Raw genomic sequence first — 21590 nt, 5'->3', positions numbered from 1 at the left:
ATTTAAATTGCTCTCTGACTGGAAGAGGCTTTTTCATGGCACTGAATCAGGATATCTTTGAAGAAAATTTCAGTGTGGAACCAGCATTCACTTCTCCATCACAAACTGCAGCTTCTAAAATCTCACACAGCTGGAGACTCACTGGATGAGTTTAGCATTAGGAAGGTGCCTCAGTCTCTCATGGTGAGCATGGAACCCTCTGGCTGCTGGGATTTGCAGGACTGAACCACAAGTCATCAAACAAATAACAAGGAAACCCAGGAAAAGCATTTTTTTTCCAGGATTTTGAATTTAAAATGACCAGGACATAATTTTCCCTGGTGTTGGTCTGTGCTTATGGTCACACATCCCTGCATTAAACCTCAATGTCACCCATTAAATCAGCAACTTTACTATTAGCCAAACTTTTGGCAAGTGGATAGGCAAGGAATAAAGGAAAATCTTTCTCATGCTTGAGCTGCTCCATCCAGCCAAAATTTGAGACCCAACAAAGCACTAGCACTGAACTCAAGCTCGTTTTGTAACCATTCCTGTCCCTGTTTTCCTGCCAATTCGAGGATTTTGATCTCCAGAATGGTCAATCAACAACCTCAGTGTGCTTTGAGTGTCCATCTCCAAACTTCTCGAGCTGCTCAAGCCAGAATTGAGTTATCCAGCACAGCTTTGGTCTCAGTAGAAGGTTGTAAAACTCCCTTCTGACACAGCCAGCACCAAGCAGGCCAACAACAGCAGGCCAGAGCTGTGCAATCACTGGGGTTGGCTCTCTGGCATTTCAGAACCTGGGAGCCAACAAGGCTCCTCAGTCCTTTAGGCTCTTTGGAAGTATCTACCTGGGAACACATAAAAACCTGGTTTTTGTCCAGATCTGGTTTTGACTTCAATAGCATGATAGAAGATTGGTCTCAGTGGCAATTTGACTCTGTTCAAAGTCATCAGGATCCTGCAGAGAAGCATCACTCCTATATTGAAAGACTTTTCCCAGGACAACATTAACCAGTCTATTCTATCTCAAGCCCCTGGTCTTTCAGATATAATTGCTTTATTAAATGTCACAAATGTTCATTGACTTAGATGGTGTCTGTCTCTCTCAAAAAGAGAGAATCTTTATTTAGACACAGAAAATGGCCCATTTGCTGTCGAATTCAAAGCAAATACCCATCTCTAACTCTAAACTCAGTTTCTTCTGTTGGAATGTTTGCAGTAAGGGACATTTAAATGGCCTGAAACAAAGTCATTTTCTTTGTCATTATTACACTTGAGTTTTCTATCTCTCTGATTAGATTAGAATTGAATCTGGTTGAAAGAAATTGAATTTGTAAATTTCCCTAATCATACGATCTTCAAACACTGAACTTTCTAGTACCAATTAGTCTGCCCTGATTGGAATGAACCTTCAGAGATGTCCCTATTGATGGGAACAAGGAATGAAAAGCTGTTGATGAAAGTGATGATCAATTGATAAACTGCCACCTGCATATACACTCTCATGCTCTTTTCAGGTGATTGCATTTTTGGCATCTTCAGAGTTTCTCCAAAGCTGATAGCTACTGAAAAACTGTTCTGCTCTATGTTTGTAGAAAATTCACACCCTTCATTCTGGTGGTCATGGTCAGTCATGGACATGCTGTGACAGTGTATCCCTGACATGCACTTGGTTGAATTTTTGGTGTTTTTCATCTGGCAGTAGGAAGCTGATTTAGAGTACTGGCCTTGTAAATCCCCTCTGAGAGCAGCTGAGCGTGGCTAGTGTGCCCCTAAAAACTCCATCCAGGTTCTCTCTTGACACTTCTATCTAAGCACTGAAACACAAATTTGTTGTTACACTTTATTTTCTGGGCATAGAACCCTCTTTGTTCCTGTTCACAAACTGAAAAAACCCCAACAATTTTGTACTCCCATGTGTACCAATTGACTGTCTTTTCTCAGTAGGAACCATTTCTAAATTAAACAACCAATCTAGATTAAACAACCCAGCCCAAGATGGCAAAGGCAGCTGGATGACATCTCCTCCAGCAAAGAGCAGGGGATTAAATGTGTGTGCATATGTGAGTGTGTCAGCAGCACACAGGATCAAAATAATGGTCAAAAAATGGTCAAAAAGCTCAGGGCCAGCTCTCAGCCTGTCACCCCTGTCAGCTGTGACCCCTCTTTGGTGGGCATCACTGAGAGCCTGGGAAGGGTCAGGGAAGGGCTGGTGAAAAGTACAGGGAGAAAAGCGCATGGGGAAAAGCACAGGATTGTTATAGATCACGGAATTATCAATGAGAAGTTAATCACAAGTATTCAAGGCAAAGAAAATGGTTTCTGACAGCCACCCAGAGCAAAATGATTGCTGAAGTGACATTAAATTCAGCTGGTTTTGACACAGATGTATTTAGCCCTCTGTGAGCAGAGAATCTCCTTGCTGGGTCTGGGGTTTGTCTTCAGGCAAAGAGCGGAGGGAGACATGAAGACAGTTTTAGTGACTGCTCAAATGGAATGTGTTTTTATATTGAGGAGGGTTGTTTCAAGGAAACATCTATCAAAAGGGAAAACAAAATTTCAGCAAGCAGAGGCCCTGTTAGATCAGAACCCGAGAGATGAAGTGCAGGATCACTGTTAGTGAAAGAGGGAAATAAATAGGAGAACTCCAACTTTGAAACATTTGGCTTCATTACTCTTCATTACTCCTCAAAAATCAGAGCTGCCTCAGGTCATCCTCACACAGGGTATTTTCCCCCCTGTTTTGAACATTATTCCACAGCGACACTCTCTGAACTAGCTCACATTCGTGCTGCCTTTTAAACTGACATATTGTAGGAAAGCTTCTGCAGTCCCCAGAAACCAGACACGGCCCTGTCTGGATGTTTGTCAGTGTGTAATATAGCAGTAGCATCAAAAAAAAAAAAAAAAAAAAAAAGCTGTTCCAAATAAAATGAGCAGCTGGTGTTCATCTGTAATCAACAGAGAGAGGGAGAGGTATTTCAAGGGGGTGACTCACCAGGAGATATGTCTGAGATAAGGATGCTCAATGGACTTGTCGTCATCTCACAGGCTGTAGAGGGGCATGGATGAGTAGCATAGTGGTGGATGGCAGTGGTCTGATAAAATTAATCCATTCAAAGTGGCTAATCCCTTCCAGATGGCTTGGGGGATGAATAGAATTCCACAAAATTGGAGTCTGAGCGAGAAATCAGTGAGACCATAGAGCACCCTTCAGCTTTAGAGATCATGGAGGCACAGGGGCTCTTCAAGCAGAGGAATGTGGCCTTTGCAGAGCTCAGGGGACAGGATACATCCCTGACCACCCAGCACAGGCTGGCACAGCTCAGGTCTCAGGGGACACAGTGAAAACAGGCAGGATCGGGAAATCCAGTGGCAAAGCTCCTGGTCCCATTTGTACATCCTGGCCCTTGAAGGGCTCATCTCATGAATTCTACACAGAGGATCCAAGTCTACAGTTTATGCTCTGCCTGTTGCAGGAACCCAACATCTGGCAGGCACCAAGGGGGAAATTCTGCTCTGCTTTCTGTGTGGTGTCCTTTTTCCACGTGATCCCCTCTTGAAGGGACAGTGCCCTTTGGAGGGAAGTGGAGGAAGGCTTGTTTCCTTATCACAGCACAGAGGCAGGTACCAAATGATCTCCCCTCAAACAGCATTAGTGACATTCATTTTTAGCTCCAGCAGTGACTTTGCAGAGGCTCCAGATCAGAAGCTAATGAATGGCTGCTCAAGGAAGCTATTTTTGCCAGCTGTTGGCAGTAGTTATTTTGCTTTTAATTGTGCATTCACATGCCTGAGTCCTGATAACAGTGGCTGCTGTGGAAAAATGCAGTTTTCATGAATAATAAATGTTCCCTTGGAAAAAAACCTCCACTCTGTTTTAGATACCAGGAACCTCCTGATCCACTGTTGTCAGATCTGCAAAGTCTGGTATTCACCATCACATTCAGCATCCTCCTGAATAATGATAATTCATCTGTGTTCACTTCACTAAACTATCACATTTTATGGAAGGAGTTAATTAAATAGTGATTTGCACTTCTGCTGAACATTAAACATTTAATGCAGATGCTCCAGTCATTGCCTGAGCTCTAAAGTGGGAAATGCCTTCAAAACTTCATATTTCCTTAAGAGGTTTAATGATGCTAGATCAGGCTATTTGCATACATACATATCCAGGCATATTTTATACCAGCATTTATTGCAAAGAAACCCAGCTTTCTTCTTGCCATGTTCTCAAGAATACGAGGTGGGACACACAGATTGCAACTGAAGAGTTCTCTCTGGATGATTTGCCCCTGCCACCATCAAATTAATGGGCTCATTAATGAGAGATTTTCTAGGAAGGCATTAGAAAGAAACAGTTATCTACAGCAGGTCGTCTCTCCTATAATTTAGAATAAATTAATTGGTAATAAATTAAGAATGCTAAAAATTAATTATTGTACAGCAGGAGCAGGGCTTATATGCATTGCCTTCAGTTGAAGTGTCACAGTAAATCCTCTATAAGTAAATAATTATTGAGATGGGGGAGGAAAGGAAATTAATATTAATGTGCATTGGAGGGGATGACACAGAGGTGAAATGTAAGGCAGCCTTTGGATGGTGTGTGAGGAGGGTTTTTACTTCCTGAAATATGAATCCTCATAGGAGGCAGGAAGAGAAAACAAGGAACTACTGGGTGTCTTGCATCCTTCATGCTCTGGGGAGCCCTGATGAATTGGCCTGCTCTGTCCAAACGATGCTGTCAGCACAGCAAGTCACACTGGGGAGGGATTCTTCTCACTAAGCAGATGGATGGCTGTCACACCTTAGCTGGGATTGCTGTTCCAGGACTGCCACAACGGGGTTTGTGGAGAAGTGGTGCAGAAAGGAGCCTCCACTTTAACAAAACTTGGCAGTTTTTTCCCTATTACCTCAAAATAAAATGAAATTGGAATAGTTTCTCATTTGGGATGTAATGCATAAAAGTTTTGTTTGTTTTTTTTTTTTTAAAGTCACATGTTTTCAACTGAGGGAGAGATGGGAGAGAGTGGAGATGTTTCAACACATCTTCAAAAGCAAAGAAGTTTCATTCCCTTCACTCCCAGCAACAATTTGAGAAGAAAAAGGCAAATTTTCTCTTTAAGTTGTTCCATTATTAACACTGCATCTCCCAAGTGCCAGATTGCTTGGGTCTTTCCCTCCTCCCAAATTCACACAACTTCAGTTTGAAATATAAGAAGCTTTGATTTTTTATTCTATCCCAGGATTTTCAGATCTAAACTTCTTTCAGCCCTTACACAAATATCTCCCTCAAAAAAAAAAAAAAGCTTAAAGCAATTATTGTTGCATATAACAAATGCTCTTAGAGTACCAGTTATGCTTTAATGTACATTAATTTTAGATCTCCTTGCCCTTTTCCAACTAAGCCTGTGCCTAGAATTTTTTTAGGCTATGAAAAATTATTCACAGATATGTCAAGCATAAAGTTAGTAAATTAATATAGGTTTGAATTCAATTTGTTTTAGCAAACTACTGTTATAAAGAGCCTAGTGTAGCATGAATTATTATCCAGATTTATGCTCAGCATCTAACAAAATGTTAAGGTACTTTTTCAAGTATCCACTAACTCTAAATAAAGGCAGAACCATGCCATTCCCACATGGCAGTTCTCAACGCCAGCTTCACGCTCCATCACATTTTCAGCTTGGTCATGTTGCTGCCATTGATATCTCCCAGCTCCAGGTGCTTCAGCAGAGGCAGGAGGTGGGGACAGAGCTGGCCAGCACAGGCTGTGAGAGGAGTGACAAGACTCTCACACTCCATCACCATCTGAACAGCAGGCAGCTGGCAGAAGGTGTCCATAGGACTTAAAACGGTGATGGCTCAGGTCCATCTCTTCTTCCAAAGGTGAAATTATAGAAAAGCTGGTTTGTTCTCCTACTAATCATGGCAACTCAGGGGGTAGAAGACAATCCTCATGGCTGGCAGCTTCCATGCCTTGTGTTGAAAACACAAGGAGCAGAACAGAGTATTTCCACTGGGCTCTGTGCACAGGACCAACTCTGCATCTCCAGAAAGGAGCAGGCACCACACAACCCACACATCATTCACACCATTAACTGCTCTTCTGGTGGGCCCAAACATCTGATTAAACACTCCCCAGGCTGAGCTCCAGCCTCCCCCTGGAAAGGAGCCACCAGCACATTGCACCAGCAACGCAAGATTTACAAGAAGCAGATGAAATCAAGCCCTACAATAGTTCATTATAATTAACAAAGCTGGAATTGCACTGGGCTTTGAGCTCTATATCAATGCTAAATATCTCATTACCAGTGTAAAATATTTATGTCTCAGGGTCTTTATCAGAAATGTAGGCTCACAGTTAGTGTGTCCTGGTCCAGAAGAGGGATTCCAAGGAGGAAATTAATGGCTTGGAATAAAAGGCTGCCAGCCCCACAGGATAAAATTCCTTACTGCACATGACCCCAGTGATGGAGGGGGAAATGAATGTGCAGCAAATGCACAGCCTGGGGCTGCAGAATTATGGTCTGTGTAGGCAAACACTCTCCACTTTTTCCCCTTATGTCTCCTCAGGGCCAGATCAATCCTGGGCTGTCACGGCGTATGGTGGTTTGTGTTTTGACTTCATCAAGGGCTGGCAGGTGCTCCTGGGTCCAGCTCCAGGGGTGGTGGGAATTGCTGCTGCTCACCTGCTGATGGACCTGGAGACTTCCCTGCAGCCCAGCCTTCTCAACCTGCAGCCTGAGGGATTTGGGGATTTCCAGGTCTTGAGAGTGGAAGACAGGGCTGATGGACTTTTTCATGGGGTCTACATTGTCCAGGAGCTTTGGTATGCTCTCATAGGGTCTCCTTTTCTCTTCCCACTGGGAAGGATGCACCTCTGCCAGCACAGCCTTCCTCTGGTCCCCTCAGCACTCCGTGTGCTCATCACCAGCCAGGGCAAGGCTCCAGAGACACTATGGCCACATGCAAAGGAGACATAAAAGAGATCTTTTGTTACTCATTTTAATCTTTTTCTCTAGAGAACTAAGCTCAAGTCCGGGGCAAAGGCTGCAGCTCATTTTTGCTGGCTCAGCAGTGCTTCACTTAGGACTTGAATAATTTGAAGGTGTGAATCCTGTTCTGGAACTCGGAAGAGCTGCACCCCTACCTGCCATGGGCTATCTGTGCCTCTGAGTGAGACTTCTGCAAATGGAGGCAAAGAAATGTGCTTGTCCTTGTCCCCTGCCTTCGCCTGGCCTGTTGATGTGGGGCAGGGCAGACACAGCTCCTTCCACTGGGGCCTCTGGTCTCCACTCTGGTATGAATAAAGTTTTCACCTCTACTGCCTCTTACTCCAAACTTGTAAATAGTTCCCAGACTCACTACAAAGGTCAGGCATGAAGGTTCAGCCCCTCAGAGTCCCAGCAGGAGTGCAGCTCTCTGGCACAGGAACGGGCAGAGGAGCACCTGCTCCACCCTACAGACGGATTAGTGCCCGGTTATTGTCAGACTGTCCCGGACCACTCCAGCCTGCAGGTCACCCTGCATCTTCCCCAGCTCCCTGGGCTTGCAGGAAGCTGGCTGGGAGAGGGCACACACTGGGAATCAGGCAGGAAAAGATGATATGGAATTGTCAGCATTTTTTATCCGGGAGTTCTGGTGTGATGGATCCTGACCTGGCTGGAGTAGGGCAGGGTAGATGGATTGCTTGCTCACACCAGCTCTCACAAGTGAGGTGCTGAACATTTCGACTTGGCCACATTTAGTTTCCAAAGGCTGCCAACATACTACAGAAAAATAGAGCAATTTTTTAAAATTCCAATTAGGGGGTGAACAGGTTTTGGCAGAGGGAAGCTGGGAGAACAGAGGCACATTTTTGTATACTTAGGACATTTATTTGGGAATGTCCTGGGGTGACTTTATGATGTGTATCCCCTATCTCTGCCCTATGTCCAGAAATTAATTTTGTGCCTTTCCATGCCTTTAAACTGAGCCTGAGAGGGGAGAGAGAAAAAACTGAGCAAACTCTTCAAAGCCGTTTTTATTTCAAGAACACACAGATATACACACAGACTCCTCTTGCTTCTAACAGCAGCAGCAGGAGCAGGAAGAAGCACCTGGCTTGGTTTTCTTTCCACCCAGCTTTCAGCAGTTTTTTCAGCTCTTTTTCCTCCAGAGAGTTGAACTTTTGTTTCCCTGGGACTTCAGTTTTTCCCCTTCTTCTCTGCTGGACTGTTTCAACATCAGAATACATTGGGAGGATTTTCCACCGAGGCCTTGGCCCTGGAGGAGGGCCCACCCCATCCCAGCTCTGAGGAGGAGGGGAGAGGCTACCTACAGAAGGACTCTGAAATTTTCCCAGGTTTTTCTCTCCACAGCAAGAAGTTTCATTATTTAGCATTATTATCCTTTTCCTGTGTGTTTGTTAAATAAATAGTTTTATCTCTTTCACTATCCTTTGAGGAAAATTCATTTTTTCCCGAACCTGGTGGGGGAGGGCTGATTGTAACCTGCCTTCTGTCAGAGCATATTTTCCTCCAAATTTGTCCAAACCGGCAAAATTAGTACCTCCTAGTAAACAGGTATTAACTAAAATCTGTCTGAATTATGCTTGTAATTACAATTTCATTTGTGGTGGTGGTGTATTTATTACAATAAGCTTCCTGTGTATTTATTGTATTATGTATTGGAGTGAGGCTCGGGATGCTGAATGCATATGCTGAATGTGTGGGCTTATAAACATTGCAGTGATTGCAAAGCCCTTTATGAAGGGTGAGGCATTTTATTCAAACTTTGGAATATTTCTCTTGCATTAAATGCAAGAAATATTCTAGGTGTCCACCTTCATTTTGATCTTCAGAAGTTTTACTCTATCATCTTTGCTTATTATTTTTCTCTCTCATTTTTAACTGCTGCCCAAAATGACAATTCTATTTTTTTGCCTCAACGATCTCTTTCTATTGGAAGTGCAGCTAGTATTTGGACCACCCTGTGCTTTTTCTGGATGACCTGAAGGTAATTCTTCATTGCTATTTTTTGAGGTGGGCATTCCCCTCTATTTTCTCAGGTGCATCAATCCACAGCTCTGGGCTTGGTTGCTGGTTTTTTTCAGTGATGGCAACGTCCAAAGTGACCTAAGGAACAGCCGTGTGCTCTAAGGATCCCATTCCAGATTTCATACTGTAATATACTGAGTCTTTACACAAAAACCCCAGAGCCAGGAGAGCTATAAATTGTAGTCAGACCATTGTGCATTTAATCCTTCTCATAAACGTATAAAGTTAGTCTCCAGAAAGCCATAATGAAGGAAAGCAGATTGAAGCCAGGAAGTGTCTCGTTAGCATGTGATGGAAATGTTAATCAGCAGTCTTTAAGGAGGATGTAATTAATTCCCCACACCATGCTGGGTGAGGTTCCTGGGGGCAATCAGGCAGCAAAGGGCAGAGCAGCTGGAGGGGGAGGTGGGGAAAAGGTTATTTAGCTGAGGGAGAGGGGCTCCTTGGTGCTCCCTTCCATTTAATGGTTATTGGAGTCGGCCTGGAGCAAGGACCTACCTGAAACTTGGCCTTGATTCATGGAACCAGGTAAGCTGTGACATCATTTCTTTCTGCTTCCAGGGGCACTCAGGTAGCAAAGGTGTACAACAGGTACTGATAAAACAGGTACATAGCTGGAAATCTACTACTAAGGTTCTGCTGAATACCTGGTCCTCCCTCTTCTTTTTCTTCCAAGTTCTCTTCCCTACTGTTCTTACACCTGTATTTTGGGGTTTGTGTGTGTTCTGCCCTGCTCTCTGGGTCAGCGTCTCTGATGCATTTTGAGGACTACAAATTAAAAACCTGGTGCTGCACAAATAACAGCAATGATTGTCTGTGGCATTGTCTCCTACCCCCATGGTGTGTTCCCTTAAGCTTTGATCCCAAGAAATTCCCAGCTCCCTGTGCCACAGGCAGAGTGGTGCCTCTGAGGGCTGTGGGTGCCTCTGCAGGGAGCTTGGGCTGGAAGTTGCCACATTTTTCTCCAAATGAGCTCCGTTTATTTCCATTTCTAATGCAATCAAAGCAGAGTTCCAACTTTTGTGCTGAAAATACAGTCACTGTGTTTCACACATCCCTCTCTATGGAACTCCTTGTATTTTTCCAGTGCAAAAGTCTTTCCATCTGAATGGAAACTAAAGTTTGACTTTATTTCCTTGGACTTGAGAACTTTTGTTAGCTGTGTTGGATCCAAATTTCTTCCTTGTTACTGTGCTTTTCACACTCTGCCTGCAGCCTCAGTGTTATAACAGTAAAAACCTGGGGATCTGTATTGACTATGACTCCTCCAACATCTGGGACTTTTCCACCCCAACAGATTTGCAAGCCCAGAGAGACTTTATTTTACTGGCTAATTTTGCAGGAAATAATAAAACATGCAAACCAGCGAGACTGTAAACCAACCCCATTAAACCTCATTATTGTCAATTTGTGCCTGGTACCTGCGGCTTGTTGAAAGTTCTCGCCTGTGGTTAACCAGCAATTGTTGTTTATGTGTTTATGAGCTTGAGCCCAGCATATGCTTAATGGCTCTTCTGCCCATCTCTTTTACTGTGGTTTTCCTCACTGGTTTTGGAAGGCATCGTGGCCACAGCAGTCACAAACTGTCTCTGCCCAGCAAGGGCTGCTGACCTTCTGGCAAGAGGTGCCTTTGGTGGCAGGCTGTGAACTTTTGTCCTCCTCTCTTGCACTGCTTTTGGCTGGAGAACTGCAAGGAGGAATAAAATGGAGAGGAAAAGGGCTATGACACCAAGTCCTGGCTCTGAATGGGATCAAGGCCAGACCTATGAGATGGGGCTGGTAGATCCAAGCATGATCTGGGCAATAGGAGAAAATATTCTTGCTGTGAGGTTACTGTTCTCCCCATGGGAGAAGACAAATTTGGGGTTTTTTTTTAAATATTCTAGTGCCTGAAATTATTTGATTGATGACTGTGGATGTTCCTCCCAAGGAGGAACACATCCTTCAGGGATGGTTTGGGAGGACTACAGATACCACTCCTCAAAGTTATCTTCTGAAACCCCTGCTCAGGTGTCAGCTGCATCTAGAGGTGTCTGAACCCCATGGTCTGGGGAGTTTGTTTATTTAAGTCGGTGGGAAGAGATGGAATAAAGTTGAGTTACAAGCTGTAAAACCTGCCTGCAGAGGAGTACATGGTGGCACACAGAAGCTTGTCTCCATCAGACCTTGGGGGGAGGAGGTGTCACACAGCAAACCCCTATGGAGAGGAGCCTGCCGGGAGCTGACGGACGGGTGAACAGTGAGTGACCACCCCATAGAAGGAAGCGTGCTGCTGATGTAGCAACACAGGATATGTCACATAGTGAGGATTACCATGTCAGGAAATACTGTGCCTTGGAAAAGTGTATAAAACCAGCTCATTCCTTTGAATAAACAATTCAGATTCCCTGCCGGTCTGGGTCCATGCCTCAATCACCGACTCTGAGGAAGCGGGAATTTTTATCCCATAGATAATAAGAGTGGGAAAAAATTGTGTTCCTACCAAATGTTGTCTCTGTATTCAGAGGGGGAAATTCATAGTGAAGTTTTCCTGGAAGAACTGGTGTGCTTGTGCAGGGAAGGAGTCCAGGAGAAAAGGACCTGATGACACACAAGGCAGATCTGGGCGCTCAGGTCTGAGTGTAGGTGTGTGATTTCTGACAGCTCTGATATTGGGAATTCTAGCAGAGTGGTGTTATGAATGGATGATGTGGGTTTAAATCAGTCCCTGCCTTTTTCCCAGGCCTCTGGCAGCAGGCAGTCATGTTATTGAGGTGTCCAGCACCCCAAAAACCCACTCTCATTCGCAAGTTCTTTAATAATGGCTGATTCCGTCTATTATAAAAGGAATTATTTATTAATAGACACAAAACTAACAGTCATAAGACTCAAAACAGACTATTACTGCACAGGGATAAGACAAAAAGGGATACTAGTGTAATACACGTGGAGTTAAAGGTACCATTAAATTTATAGCTAGCTAAGAAAGAATATAACTTAGGCTCCAATGTTTCTTACCGCCAATTCTTGAAGGGTGTGCCGGTTTGGACAAATTTGAAGGCAAAATATCCTCTGATAGAAGGCAGGTTACAACCACACCTCTTCCACCAGGTTCGGGAAAAAAGAAATTTTCCTCAGAGGAAAGTGAGAGAGAAAAACTATTTATTTAACAAACTGTAGTGGTTTGGTTCAAAGTATCCATTACTTACTTATTTTGCTTCTGTGAGATAAGAATTAGGAGAAAACAAAGCAGGCACAAAACTTAAAAGAATATAAAAAAGTTTGTTAACAGACCTAAAAGAAAGGAAAAAAATCAGCCTAAACCTTCAGAACACTTTCCTCCCCCCACCTTTCTCCTTTCCCCCCCTGACAACATAAAAAGACAACCCATGAGATTTTCAGTCTGTTTACCACCTCTATAATAATCTTTTTCAGTTCACTTAGTTCAACTTGCTCATGTTATGGAGACATCTCCACAACAAACAGTTCTCTCATGGCTTCAGTGTCACAGTGAGACAGCCGCCCTGGTTGGTTCTCTGCTCGCATGTGAGTCCCATCCCTTCTCTTACAGCTTTCCCCACAACTGCTTTCGAGGGTCCAATCTTGAGCTACTGGGGTACCATTTTAAGGTTGAGCTGCTCAGAAACAAAGGTTCTCTTCACCCATCTCTGGGAGCGTTTCATCTCCAGGAATAGAGGCCCTCCTCCTCCCTTGGGAGCAAAGGGTCCTCATCACTTTCATCTCTAGGAACAGAGGTCTTCTCCTTCCCTGGGAGCAAGGGTCCTCATCAAATTACAGCTACTGTCATTTGCTTTTTTCAGCACAAGTACTTTTGCTCACAATTACAGTTTGAACGCTCAACCCCCCCATGCTTTCATGAAATTACAACGGGTACTCTGATATATCATAGTCCAATTGTCACCAATGTTTATTTTCTTTTATCTCTTTCCACATCTGCTCTCATACCAAGATGTGTACTCAGGGATTGGACTCAGACTCTCAGGAGCCTGTAGGTGACCTGCTGCTGGGCTCTCTGACTCCTCGCTGGGCTATTAATCTGGCCTGAGAGATCTCTTCCAGCCATGAGAGAGGGGGGATGTCCTGCCACAAGTGGCTGTCTCTTAACTGCGCTCTTTAGTGAGGGATGAGTGGCCTTCCCCTGGTGTGCCTAGCCAAAGCTGGGAAACTTCTGCTGGAGCCAGCCCTCCATGGTCAGTGCAATATCTGCTCTCTTCTTAACCAGAAACCCAGCATTCCTGCTCATGTTTTAAACTGAATTAGTGACAATGCAAACTATTGCTTCAGTGCCTGTCTTTCCCCTATGGGGCTGGAGGAGTGTTACCTTTCCTGAGCTGGTGAAATAGATATATTCTGTAACTCTTCAGGGAATTCATGTTACTAAGTTTAACAAATTGCTGTCAGTTCCACATATTTTTGGTTTAACAAGCAACTGCAGACTCAAAATGATGAGCTTGGTTGCAAATGCTGCACCTCTCTTTGGGGTCTGGGGATGTGAGTTTTACCAATTTAAGTGGAAATATGTTTGAACTGAGCAGTGGAAAAATCAACAGCCAAATTAGCAGTCTGTAAGATTAAAAATGCTTTGGTGGGACCTCACCAGAGACCAGTTGAACCCCCAGCTCAAGAGGCTCTCTGGAAAAGCTGGTTTTGATCCCTTTGCATAATGTTTGTCCTTGGGGAGGCTTGTGGCGGGGTCATAGCATCATTCCTGGACTGGGCTGCAGGCAGAAACCTTTCTCTGGGGTCAGTGCAATGGGATTCCAGTGGGTCTCTGCAGAGCATCAGGTGCAGGTGGACAAAAATACCAAATTTCCAGCATCTCTTGCCAGTATCTGAAGCCAATCCTGTTTTGGGGAGGTTGGTTGGTATTTTTTTCCTTTTTTTTTTTTTTTTTTTTCTTTTTTCAGTTTTTCTCAGAGCAAGGATGTCTTAGGAGAGATGTTCTGTGTCTCTGGGAACCCAGAGTTCCAGCTCCTCTCCATGTTACAGGATAGCCGAAGATTTCTGCCAAAGATACTCCCAAAAAACACCCTCCTGGGCTTCCTTTCTGACCTTCCAATTCCATAGGTGCCTTCACCCCTCTCATCTGCAATGCAATCTGTGGCACACTGGAAATAGACTTTAAACCAGAGAAGTGGTGATTAGAAAAATCTCTCCCACCGGAAGGTACAAAGGTTCAGGTGCTCCCTTTCTGCCAGTCCAACTCCTCCTTTGGAGGACCATTTTGCCCAGCAAGATAGAAGAATATTCCTCTATTGCCTTCCTCCTCCGAGGTTGTTTTCCAATGTTTTTTTACCTTTTACATCCTTTTGTCCCTGTGTGTTTTCAGGAGTGCAGTACAAAGTTAAGCTCATCATGAAAAGCTGCAGTAGTAGCATTGGGTTACTTGTTAGAATGGGCAGCAATAATCAAGAACAGATGTTTTGGATGAAGTTCAAAGGTTTTTAATGAGCAGCTTATTAGGAACCAGCTTCTGGAACACATTTGTTGGGATTTTCTACTGTAATCCCAAGCAGTGCTGAGGTTTTTCTGATCTCTAGAAAGTTCATGGATTTGAAAGAACACTTGAGAGGCCATTTTTCATTTCAATTTTAAAAAACCCAAAGAAACAAACCTTTGCCGAAGCTCCCTGTATCCTCTGTGGTAATGGTTGTTGTTGGGTGGTGATGAATTTCACAGCTACAGCCCACATTGCCTTTCTAAAATGTTTTCCTATCTGTGAGTTCTTGTGGCTCCTTCCGTGTCCAGGTGTCAGAGCTGCTGGGAGCTCTTCTGTGTCACTTTTTCTGACCTTGAACAACTTTGATGCTGAAGCCCATGGCCCCTTCCATCTCCCCACCCATCTGTATGCACTTCCATAGATAAAGAAATAATAAGCCTCCACACCATTAAATTCAGGCAATTGATGCATTTTAAATGCAGAAAACAGAAGCAATGGAAAGTCTTGCTAATTTTTACACTAATTTACACCAGAGGGAATAAGAAGTCTCTTAAATCAGATGCTAATTTTGTTTACTTAACTTCCTAGTCAGCACAATGACCTTTTATCCACGAGTAGGAACAGATTAGTGCAGAAGTTCTTTGTGGGAGACAGGAGAACTTGCCTCAACCTGATACTGAATAATATCCAATTAAATGTATTTTCTAACAGCTCTGCCTTCCCTCCTAGAAGGAAGCTTCAGATAAAAGAACAAAATGATATGCCTTTTATTTGCCACTTTACAAAATCCCTCCACGTAATGCAAAAAACCCTAACCCTAGTGTGTCTGATACAGGATTTGCAATGCTCTAGGTTTTTGGTAAGAGGATAAGAAGCTTATTACTGTTTATCAGGGGAGGATAAAAGATTGCCTGTTCCCCTGCTAGGAGGGGAGTGGATTTTCATGTTTATCAACAATCAGGGAAAGGTGGGTGGGAGGGAGGTATTTGGATAACTATGCTGAAAACACACCAAAAAAATATATTTCTGGTAGATGAAAAGAATGGAAGTTCTTCCTATTTGGTAATGGCATAAGAGACATTCAGCATGCTCTTTGGTGAGACAAGGCGCTTACACTCCAGTGGAACTGCTTTCTAGTATCAATAAAGAGACCCAGAGGCCTCCCAAGCATTAGGAAGCAGCTGAGCAGTCATCTGGGGATTGGTGAAGGGAGCAGGGGATGCTGGACGTGGCCACAGTGGAGAGGGACCAGCCACCTGCAGTTCCTCGTGCTTGGACAGAGGTTTGCCCTTAGATGGGGAACTGAGCAGTGAATCACAGTGATAGGAAAGGAAATGAGGGGCAGAGTCCAGATGTGCCTTTGGTCACCAGGGATGTGGTGTGGAGCTGGCCAGGGGATGGTGCCTTGGACTTTGGGGAATGCAGGCTTGAAACATACTTGTGAGAGAGAGAGAGGCATCCCCAGCATCATCCCTTCTGCCACCTCTGTCCAGACCTCCAGGTCTACTCTTCAAGTAAAACCAAGCTGTTTGTGGTCAGCCTGGGAGGTGGTGAAGAGGAAAAGCAGAACCCTACATCCACATTGTGCATTCCAAGGGATGCCTGTCCCCTCGTCTCTCTGGAGGCAGCGTTTCATATCCTCAGCCCTGCTCTCATTGTCAGGTTGATGTAAATTTAATATCCTTGGGTTATAATGACAGAAACCAAACAAGTGCCAGGCATTTGTCACACAGTCAATGAATGAGACAATGTGGCATCAGGCAGAGCATTGGATTCACTGGGCTGTGAAGGCAGCTACCCACAACATCACCTTCAAGGGCTTGTTAGGGAGAAAATTGAGTGAATAGGCTGGTCAGAGGAGGAGGAAAGTGCCATGGCAGCCCCAGCCTTGCTCAATGCATCAGGTGCTGAGATGCCGCAGGGGCTGGGTGGGCATCAGGAGAGGTTAAAAGCTAAATATATTGAAACTCTAAATCTGGGGCACGTATCTTGTTTAAAATATATTGTCTGACAGATGGATGTGTATTTTAGCTATAAATGGCTCTGCTGAAGCTGGCATGGTGGAGGGGTGACCTCTGAGCCAGCCCCTGCACTGTCAGTGTCACGCGATGCCGTGTCTCTGGCACCAGCTCACCTGAGAGAGAGCAGAACCCAATTCCTCTCTCAGTTCTTTTGTAAACTTCCCCCTGGAGTCATGGTTGCTGTTCCATCCACCTCTGCCAACTGCATATTCTGTGGGTCTCCTGTCCCCCTGGGAGCTGTAGAAGGACCCAGGTCAAGGAAGCAGCAGTCAGGTTTTTGGGATCCCAAGATGTGACCCTGGGGCCAGCTCCTGCCTGCTCTGCAGAGGGACTTTACCATGAGCGGGTCCTTGGCTGCACCAGTGAAGTTCCTGCAGCTCAGACTCTATAATAAACTACAAATGCAAGGCTTATGAGGAAGATAATGTGAGGTTTTTACCCATTAATGCCTCTGGAAAGGAAAAGAAGTTATCCAGCACACAGACCTTGCTCCAAACATGTAGTGCTGTGCAGATGGGAGCATCCCATCTGTCCCTAAAACTTCCCCATTTTTGTGCTTTGTATCAATTTTACATCCTTGCAAGTCTGTGCTAGTGTGCCTGCCTCCAGATAACACATCCCAGGAAAGTTCAGAGACAAACTGTGGGAGAAAAGAGATCTTTTCTTGACTGACTTTCCTTTTTTTAATCAGTTGTTTGGGTTGGTTTTTCTTTTTTTTTTTGCTTTGAGCAATGACTTTCAAGGTAGCAATGGCTCATTCTGAAAGAAAAAAGAAAAATAGACAGACTGCTATAATTTTTTTTAAAGTCAGTTTTCACATGCTTGTTAGTTTTTGGCAACTTCACAGTCTGTCACTTAAATTAATTTTTAGGAGGTAGCAACTAATTGTCTTTGTTTTCTGGAGCCCCTGGGGCTCAGAACTGAGTGCTCTGCAAGCCAGAGCAACTTCCTTCTCCAACAAATTATGCTTAGGCTTCTGACTTTAGATTTCTGACTTAGGCAAAAAGAAACTGCAGACACTTATCTCTGCAGTTTATGTGAAATAAAGCTGGGCTTAAAAGAACTGTGGTGAAGGGGAGTGAACATGTCCTTAGGAAGAGAATTGTGGGCAAAATGTGGGATCTCGTGCTAAACTGATTTTGCTCTGTGTGTGTCTGGCTGTGTGGCTCCTTACTGGTCCCAGATGGTGAAGTGCTACTGCCAGGTGACCTGTCTGCCCCTTTGGAAGTTGCTTTCCCCTTAGGAGCACAGGCTGAGGTGCAGAGGGAGGTTGGTTTGGAGCCAGCAGTAGCTAATCCTGTTGTATTCCTGCCTCCTCCTTCCTGGATGAAGAGCTGGGGAGCCATCTGTCCACCCCCTGCATGGGTCACCGGGATTCCTCCTGAGAGAAATGTTCCCTTCATCCTCTCTGTTGCAGCAGGGCCAAGAAACTAGCCCAGCCCAGGACCACCACTGCCACAAGGCATGTGGCATCCCTCAGTCCAAAGAAATAAATCCGTACTCATGGTTCTCTCCTTCCCACCTCACTCGGGGCTGGGGCTGCAGATGGGAAGGCCAGCAGGATGCTCCTCGGGTCCAGATCCAGAGCTCAGCTCTTTTCAGATAAGAATTTAGTTTTCGGCTTCTCTCCAGTTGGGTACAGGCTGCAGATTCCTGCATTGCTTATCCTCCCCTTGACGAGCCCTCCAGCTCTGAGGATAAGCTCCAAGCTTATCCAAGTTATCAGCAGGATCCTGCTGGCATGGACTGGGGCTGTGCTTTGGCTTCTCCCAGGGATGTGGAGTGGCAGAGTGGGAATGGTCCGGGGGCTGGAAGCACACCAGGTGCATCCACAGTGGCAGGGGAAATTCACATGCTGTTGAGGTGCATGAGTTGTTTTCCTTGTGGATGTTGCCTTGGGAAGTGGTGGGGTTGTTGGGTTTTTAGGGCTGTGGAAGGTGTTCCTTGGATCGGGGTGGGAGCAGAGGAAAAGAAGGGGACACATCTGCTCTGAGATTGGCTCTGTGCTGCTTCATAACAGAGTTTTAAGGTGAAATTCCCCAAATCTCTAGGTTTTTGTCCCCACACAGAGGCCTGAGGACCTGTGGTGGGTCTGTGCTGGTCTGTCAGGAGCTCGGTGAAGGTGGAAGATGGGGAAGCTGCTGCCCCAACCAGGACAGAGTGTGGGGGACATATCATATCATCTTTAATGGCAAGTAGGAGCCATATTTTGGTTTATTTGTTTTCCCCATCCACAAACCCTTGTGAGGGCTGTGGTTCACTGAACCTCTGTGCTTGCAGTGTGAGCTGCTGTAAGTCCAAACCTTCCACCCAAAATAAACCCTCATGACTCCCCCTTAGCCAGACCTGCTGCCAGAGAGGCTTCCCTGCCCTCCAGCAGCAGGGAAGTTCCCATATCCCCTTTCCAGATGAATCTTTCCCTCTGGAGCTTAACTCCAGCAAAGGAATGATTTGCTCTTACAGCCTGTAAATGAATTTCTGAAATAAGGAATTAATTACCGTCTGTCTAAATTAGAGTTGTCCTATCCTTTGAGATCCATCTTTTTGATTCTAATTAATTTTAAAAATTACTTTTAGAGTCTTCAGTAGACATTCTAATTTATTTTACTCTAATATTATTTCTCTGATAAGCAAGTTAGTTTTTAGATCAGAATCCACCTAATCTCAAATTTGTCACACAAACTCTGCTCTCTAAGATACTGTTTACAGCTTTTTGGAGATGACAGATCTTGATGCACAAATCATTCTTTCTTCCTTTTTTCCTTTTTAACCACCTGAATATGTGTGTTCAAAGGAGATTAATTGAAACCCTTCACTGTGCTGTGTTTAGGAAAGATCCTTAATATTTTAGAACCAAAACCAAATATTAGTTATAAAGCTTCTCTAATTGCCCTTTTTCATGGAGAAAAATGCATGTCTAATTTGCTTTTTTAAAAGAACATTTGCTTTATGGGTATTTGCCTGAATTTGACAGTTATTTAACTGGCTGTTTTTATTAACTCATGTTCTCAGCACCAAGTGCAGTGGCAGCTGGGGAAAATTCAAATATCAGTTTTATGTTCTTATCAAAGCTGCCATCCCAGAGGCTGCAATAAACCCTGCAGCAAACTTCATTCTGGCTCCTGGGTTTGTCCTCGTGGAGATTTGTCCTTGAACTCTGCTGGTAGCAGAGCTGACACAGACCCCTACAGGGACATGAATGGGGAATCTGTGATGGTCAGAGATCAGGGAAGAAGGGCAGGGGTTGTAAAGGGCTGCATCTGTCCTCATGGATGGTGTGTGGGCACCCAGCACTCCTGGGCAGAGGAAAGGAACAACTGGAGCAAAGTGCTGAGGAGACGCAGCAGCCTCTCCCTCATTGGCAGCATTTTCCTTTCTTTTTGTTTTTTCCTCTTTCCTATGTTATTTCTTTTCCTCGTTCCTGTGTTTGTGTTTTCTCTCTGTGCGTCCTGGGTTGCAGTGTATTCTATTCCCATCCTCATGAGCTGTTGAAATCAGGTGGGGCAGTGTTCCCTTGCCTCCTCCCCCCGGACTATCTTCTGTTAATGGCCCATCCATGCCCTGCCCATGACTCACAGATAACTCCCTCCGGACCATCTTCTGTTACTGAGCCCATCAATGCTCTGCCCATGACTCACAGATAACTCCCTCCGGACCATCTTCTGTTACTGAGCCCATCAACGCCTGGCCTCATCATCCCATTGTGAGATGCTCCACCCAGAGGGAGGAACCAAGCATTCCATCCTGGATATAATCTGAGATTCCCAACACCACAGACACCCTTTCCACTGGATTTCCAGAGGACAGGAGCTACACAGCCACCACTGGACCTTCTGAGGAAGAGCAGCCCCTTTCTGCAGGATCACCGCTTCAACAGAACCACATCAGCACTTCAGGAGGACTGCAGCCACCATCTTATGGGACTGCTACCACCACCCTGACCTACAGGGTGTCAGGCTGTATCCTGACTGTCAGTTTAAATCAGTGGTTTCTGCTTTTAATTTTTTTAATTTCCCTCTTAAATTGTTATTCTGACTTGGTGCCTCCCACTGGTCTGTTTTCAAACTAGTACACGATGTTTGTGTTTTCTTTATAATTTGATGAAAGTTTAAAAATCTAGTAGCAAGGGACAGAGAAATAACCTGAAGTCTTACAATGTCACCAAAAGTCTTGCAAGCAAAGCCCCAGAGAGTCCTGGAAGTTTTTCTGGAGGCCTCAAGGGAACTTGGATTTTCCCACTGTCTCTCATATGTGAAGAAGACCCCTGTGCTGAGTGTCCTGCTAAGTTGATCTCTGGGGTACCTACACCCCTCCCCGGCATCACTACAGAGCATTTTTTGGCCCTGGCCCAAGTTGAGAGGCACCAGTGCACAAAGTGGACAGAGTCCCTTGGCTGTGCATCTGCTTTGTGTCCTGTAAGAACCAAACTCCCAAGCTTATATTCAAGCTGTAAAAGAGCTTCCCCAGTAATTTTGGACAATTTCATATTACGGTTTTTTGGGTTCTTAAGCTCCTTCAATTCATATTTTTTAATTCCCACCTGTGTGGGGTATGGATCTTGGATTTTAAGAATCCCAGATGCTTAGCAGATGGTTAGCTAGAAAAAATAATCAAAGAGGCAGCAAAATTTTGTTCATGAGCTCGTATTTATTTCAATCTGGTGTTTTGCCTCACAACAAGACTAATAAGCAATTACTCTTGCATCTCAAATGCTTATGCAGTGTAAATGCATCTGTCAACCAGATTCAACATCATCAATAAAGCTGCCAAAGCTGTTCATAATTCAATGATATATGCTTTGAGCATCTTTTTTGAATATAATTTAAAGATTGCAGTCCTATGATTCTGACATTATTTCCTGTGTGTTTAAAATACCTCCAGCTGGAAGGATCCATGCCTGCATCACATAATCACCTCTGCCTGTGTAGACCATTACAAACAGCGCCATTTGGTTTGCGTGAGGGTTTTACTTTCTGGCTGGGCTCTGACAGGGTTCCCACAGGGGCTGCTGGGGCTGAGGGAGTCTTTCTGGGATTTGGAGTATTTCTCCCTCCTTTCTCTCCTGGTGAAATTCACCCCCATGCAGAATTCCCTTGAAGTGCC

The 21590-nt window shown here is 44.6% G+C and overlaps 1 long non-coding RNA gene across 1 annotated transcript; it reads left to right on the top strand.

Annotated features, from left to right (window-relative positions):
* The first annotated feature begins 12297 nt into the window (after nucleotides 1-12297).
* On the top strand, nucleotides 12298-21517 carry LOC116454453. Its single transcript, XR_004244102.1, has 3 exons — nucleotides 12298-12448; nucleotides 13148-13153; nucleotides 21507-21517. It is a non-coding gene; the product is annotated as an uncharacterized LOC116454453 (long non-coding RNA).
* Nucleotides 21518-21590: the final 73 nt, after the last annotated feature.

The sequence above is a fragment of the Corvus moneduloides genome, chromosome 21 (genome assembly GCF_009650955.1).
Source record: "Corvus moneduloides isolate bCorMon1 chromosome 21, bCorMon1.pri, whole genome shotgun sequence".
Classification (NCBI taxonomy): Eukaryota; Metazoa; Chordata; class Aves; order Passeriformes; family Corvidae; genus Corvus; species Corvus moneduloides.
Note: the sequence above shows the minus strand (reverse complement) of the source record. Positions and strands in the feature narration are given on the sequence as shown.